Genomic DNA, 6,358 nt, shown 5'->3' with positions numbered 1-6,358 from the left:
TGGTGTAATGGTGTGGTGAGTTGGTGTAGTGGTATGGTGATGTGGTTTGACGTGAAGTAGTAGTATATGATATGTGGCGGGATGTGACGTTGCTTGGTATGATGGTGTAGAAGTATGAGTTGTGGTGTTATATGGTGTGGTTTGTTGTCATGATGTATGGTGTGAAGGTATTGTGTAGCCTGGTGGCCTGGTGTGATAAATGTGATGCCGTGAGATGTGGTGTGTGGTGCTGGTGTGATGTAAGAAGAGAATGAGGTATGGTGTCGTGGTGTGGTGTGGTGGACAGGGATGGTGTGGTGTGGAGTGATGGTATTTCCGAGTTCTTAAGTGGTGTGGTATGTGCATGTAGTTTGGTGTGGCAGTATGGTGTTATAATATGGTGAAGCCATTGGTGAAGTAGGCAGTGTTTGTATATTAATGTGTGATGTGTGATGTGGCAGTAGGGTGATGCTGGATGATGTAAAAATAGATAGATAGGTAGACAGATAGATAGATAAAGATAAAAAGGGCGGTGTGATAGTGTGGTAACTGAAACGCACATCCAGTAATGATCTCAGTAAGGAATAGTAGCAGTAGTAGTAGTGGTAATGGTCTTAGTAGAAGTAGTAGTAGTAATAGTAATAGCAGTAGTAGTGGTAGTAGTAGTCGTAGTAGTAGTAACCCCAAGCTCATCTGAATGTCAACTCGGTGGACTGCAGGCTCAGAGCTCCCCTCCTCTTCTGCGTATCGGCCAGGGTAGTAGTTAAAGGACGTTTGTATAACCCGGTAGGTGAGCCGCCTGGTTATATCAGTGCCACCACAAGAAAGCGTCCCTCTCCAGTGAAGGGGATATTTGTGTTGTGGCGATGTGATGTTCTTTCCCCCCCCCTTCTCTCTCTCTCTCTCTCTCTCTCTCTCTCTCTCTCTCTCTCCAGCAAACAGCCTCGAAAGGACCAATAAATGTGCTGTTGTGTGCTTTCCTCTGTACTCCTTTGAACTCCTTTGAACTCCTTTGCACTCCTTTGTATTCTTTCAACTGGAGGGGTTAGATACAGCCTTCACTGTCTCCTTCACTGCAAGAGATCTCCATTAAGCTGAGTAAAATCGTCTGGTGGTGGTCTTATTGGAAGGGAAGGATGTTATTGGGTGGAAGAGGTTGGTGATGATATGTGTGTGTGTGTGTGTGTGTGTGTGTGTGTGTGTGTGTGTGTGTGTGTGTGTGTGTATTATGTATGTATGTATGTATTTGTCTGTATATATGTATGTACTCACGTCTTTATGTATGTATGTATGTATGTGCTAGCAGTGTACACATATCATAAACCTAACAAATGGAAGACAGCTTAGGAAGGCCCCATCATATCATCGTCATTATCATCATCATTATCATCATCATCATCATCGTCACAGCGGTTAGCAACATTCTCCAACAATCACTTCATTAATATGGCAACATCATTATTGTATTGTACTGTACTGTGTTGTATTGTATTGTATTTTTGTATTCTTGTAACCTTCCACACGATTTTGTTAAAGTATAAAGAGTATGGTTTTATCATTTTACATTTAAAATTTTTCAGGACATGTTAATATCAAAATGGCGAAAGAAATGCGAAAATGAAGCCTTTTGAAATAGACACAGTAAGAGAGAGAGAGAGAGAGAGAGAGAGAGAGAGAGAGGGAAGAGAGTCGCGTCGGAGGCATCGCAAAATCCAAGTTAATTATTGTGTTACCTGAATGTGCATAGGGTAATTACACTCAGGGATGCTGGAGAGGGACGCCTTCACGTGGTGGCACCGATATGGCCAGGTGCGGAGCTGCCCGGCTATGCAAACGTCCCCCAGTCCTCTCCCCTTCCCCCGAGAGGAGATGGTGGCATGCGTAGGGACAGATTCGGCCCGCAGTCCACCGGGTTCACGTCCAAATGAGCCTGGGGTTTTAACTATTATTATTATTATTATTATTATTACCACTACTGCTGCTACTACTACTACTACTACTACTACTGCTACTGACTACGAAATATCACAGTCAAGCGTTATACGACAACCTCATGAAAGCAGGGTTACCGAAGGAGATTTGGAGCATCGGGTATTTTTCAAAGCCCTTCTTCTATGGTGTCTGAGTTATTCGTGCGAGTGTGTATCGTTAGTATTTATTTAGTTATTCATTTTTTATCAAGGGTACAGCATAATGAATCGCCATGCAAACACCAGCGTCGTCCAATTATCGTTCCTAAATTGTACTACTCCGTTTATTTTACATGGGCGTAAAATTGCGTCTCCCCTTCATAACTGCCGAGCTAGAACAAGATATTAATACCAGAATATGGTGCTAGTCACGAAGAAGTGCTACGAAAAGGATGCGGGGCCGTAGTAGTGTCTTATTCTGGCGCTGAGCTACGGGAAATAGTCTGCAAAAGGACGAAAATCTCAGCCAAGTTAAGGTGATTGGAGTATAGCCATTATTTTAAGTCCCCAACAAATAATTTCGCCTCGTATCGATGTCTTTCGCATAGTGGTGTCGTTGTAGTCGTTGCTGAGTAGGGACAAAACTATCTTAGGGCACGACTTGGAGAAATAACAAGAGATGGGTTCAGTATCTAAAGAACTCGTCTATTCTGCGCTAGAGATAGAGATGTAAAGATGGAGGTAAAGGTAGACGAACAGAGACAGATGGGGATAGAGAGAGATAAAGATAGAGATAGGGACAGAAATATGTTCAGTATTTATAAGAACACACACACACACACACACACACACACACACACACACACACACACACACACACACACACTCTCTCTCTCTCTCTCTCTCTCTCCTCTACTCTATTACGCCAACCACCTTGCTCGTCAAGCCACACCCTCTCAGTCACCGTCCGAAATTCGTTTAACATGAGTGTGAAATTTAGACGAATATATATAAACATGACCAGTTCATCACAAGGAAGAAAAATAACTTACCGAATTAGAGGTGACTGTTATGAGATGAGAATGTACGGATTATAGGAACAATATTTTCAAGAAGGCTTAATGTGTATCAGTTCTACGGCTGTCATTAAGGTTGACCAACTTGCTGAGTCTCAATCTTCTCCTAGAATACGACACGCAACAGTTGCATTCAGATCCAGGTCCCCGTACTGGTGTGTGAACGGGGAAAGGGGGAAACGGACTGTGCACACTAGTCTGACCTGCACGAGAATCGAACTCTGGTCTGTTCCGTGTACTCCGGTGTGTGATGCTAGAGGGAGACGCCTTCACGTGGTGACATCGATATAAGTGGGCGACGGAACTGCATGGTTATACAGACGTCCCTCAGCTTTTCCCTATCCCCCGAGAAGAGGATGGTGGAATGCAGGTCGACTTCAGCCTGCAGTCCACTGGTAGCACGTTTAGATTAGCCCACAACAACAACAACAACTGCCCTAGTGTGCATACCCCTCGTCCCTGATCACGCAGACGTACAGTTATTGAGGACGTGGAAATAAACCAGCTACTGTGGGTTGTATTCTAAGGGAAGGTTTGAACTCAGCAGAAGTGTCCACCTTAATGAGCCTCGTGTAATTAACAGGCATAACAAATCCACCATTTTATTATCTTGCATTAGTCTTAATAAGGTTAGCTAATAAATGCCATAAAGATTTCAAAGATAATACAGGGTTTATATTACTCTGAGGCCGTAAAATAACCCCAATATATCCGTTAGTCATGGTCGGATTTAAATGGAACTTAACGTTAGTCTATGTCAGTCATATGCGGTATTTGATAAACTCACCATCATTTGAATTTACAGAGAATTATAGTGGAAATGAGATGCCGTTGTCTCATGAGTGTGACGCTGAGTTGGCGTCGTTTACTCACCTGCATTAAACAAAACATTATGCCGTACTCGATAAATAAGTTTGACAGCTTATTTCTCCTTATTTAGCACTATATTAATTCTTTGTTGTGGGAACACCTAAAGAAAAAAACAAAATATAAAGAGTCTTTGGAGAACGGATTAGCTAAAAAAAAATAAAAAAAATAATAGACTGCAGCTACCCCAGTGAATAAGTCACGCCAAAACATTCGCGAGCGTGGAACATCGGATCTAACTGTTTAAACGTTCAAATACAGCTTTGAAAACTTGGTGTAGCCGTGGATAAATTATAATGAAGTGCAGAAAGTAAGTTCCAAATTTTCATATAAGTGTGTTAATAATGATAATATTCAAATTCTTCAGGACGCTCAGATCAGTTCATCACTCTGTCTAAACACCCCTGTATGGCAACGAGTCCTAGTGTGATGATGATGCTATGTGGGCGAGAAATTGTGAGGCTTGAAAGATGAATGGAGGGACGTTTGTAAAATTTCATTGTTATTGCTTTCCTACTTTCTTTTTCCTGTTTCTAGATCATGGCAGCTTTAGTTATTGGTTGGCGGTAAGGTTATGGTGATGATGATGATGACGATGATTGATGTATTGCATGATTATTTCATTTATCGGTAGACAGAATAGTTATGTGCATTACCAAATTTCCTTATGATAGTGTCAGTAGAAACACATGTGAACCTATACACTAAATGGATTATCATAAAGTCAACATTACCAACCTTACCTTCAAGCAAAAACACCAAGCTTTCGAAGGGGAGGGTTTTTGGCTCAGCTGAATAAAATCGTCTGGTTAACAACATCCCCTCGTGAGACCCAACCTGATAAATAGTAGTTCAGGATAGTAACCATTTCTTTCTCTAAACTACCACGACCTTTGACCTCTAACCTCTTTAATAGCGTGGGTAATAATTAATAGGAAGTGAATTATTTGTAGGCTGCCAAGTTTCCCCCTTCCCCTTTAACTACTTTATTATTTATTAAAGGCTGATAAATGGGGTACTTGTTACTTGGGTTCTTAAAGTTAGATATACCTGTAGTTTTATTCAGGTGTGATGTCTGCATTAAGTGGTAATGAGATAGATAGATAGGTGGGTAGGTAGGTAAGTAGGTAGGTAGGTAGATAGGTAGGGAGGTAGGTAGGTAAGTAGGTAGGTAGATAGATAGATTGATGGATGGATGGGTAGTTAGACAGACAGACAGACAGACATAGTTAAATTGATAAATAATTTGATATATATATATATATATATATATATATATATATATATATATATATATATATATATATATATATATATATATAGAGAGAGAGAGAGAGAGAGAGAGAGAGAGAGAGAGAGAGAGAGAGAGAGAGAGAGAGAGAGAGAGAGATCCAGTATTTAGATGCGGGAGCTTCTCATGGAACGGCCCAGTCAGTCAGTCACTCCCTAAGGATTTTCGCAAGGAAGGTGATTCATTCTAGCGAAGCCTCAAATAGTGCTTCATTTTAGCGACATCTCCTGTGGTCCCGCATCTTAAACTGAGCGCTTCTTTAATTGTCTTAACTTACGACATTTTTGCTTCTTAAGTCATATTGCATTACATCTGTACAGTCCGGGTCAAGAGTTGTGTCAGATGGAATTACAGGCGGTGTCAGTAGCTGTGTCAGATGGAAGTACAGTCAGTGTCAATAGTTGTGTCAGATGGAAGGACAGTCGGTGTCAATAGTTGCGTCAGATGGAAGTACAGTCGGTGTCAATAGTTGTGTCAGATGGAAGTACAGTCGGTGTCAATAGTTGTGTCAGATGGAAGTACAGTCGGTGTCAATAGTTGTGTCAGATGGAAGTACAGTCGGTGTCAATAGTTGTGTCAGATGGAAGGACAGTCGGGGTCAGTAGCTGTGTCAGATGGAAGTACAGTCGGTGTCAATAGTTGTGTCAGATGGAAGGACAGTCGGGGTCAAAAATTGTGTCAGATGGAAGGACAGCCTGGGTTAAGAGTTGTGTCAGATGGAAGGACAGTCGGGGTCAGTAGCTGTGTCAGATGGAAGTACAATCGGGGTCAAGAGTTGTATCACTTCGAGGCACAGTCGGAATCAGAAGCTGTGTCACATGAACTCGGTGATAATGGCGGTACAGTTCTGTTCTTGGTCATCGGTGCATTTTACGATACAGAACGAGACCGTGAACAATAACTTTCGAAATACAGCACTGCGATCATTGGAAGGCATCAAAAAATTTCAAAATATTAGGCAAGGGTGTCATAAGTGTCGAGCAAAAAAAGTGTAGCGATATTTCTGTCCGCAGATGTACCTAACTTCCACCATGACTGACTCTTCTGACACAACTTTTGACCCTGACTGTCCTTTTCCTCTGCTACAGACTCTCCGATATACAAATTTTTGGCTCCGATTGTACACCCAAGGACAAAAGTTCGCTTACAATTCCCTGCCAGCATTGTGTCCCGCCTTCCATATTCCTCACCATATTTCTCACCATATTCCTCACCATATTTCTTATCATACTCCT

Source organism: Coenobita brevimanus, chromosome 111 (assembly GCF_032717465.1).
Source record: "Coenobita brevimanus isolate Jiangsu-jjx chromosome 111, ASM3271746v2, whole genome shotgun sequence".
Taxonomy (NCBI): Eukaryota; Metazoa; Arthropoda; class Malacostraca; order Decapoda; family Coenobitidae; genus Coenobita; species Coenobita brevimanus.
The sequence above is the reverse complement of the archived record's forward strand: the minus strand, read 5'-3'. Positions refer to the sequence as shown.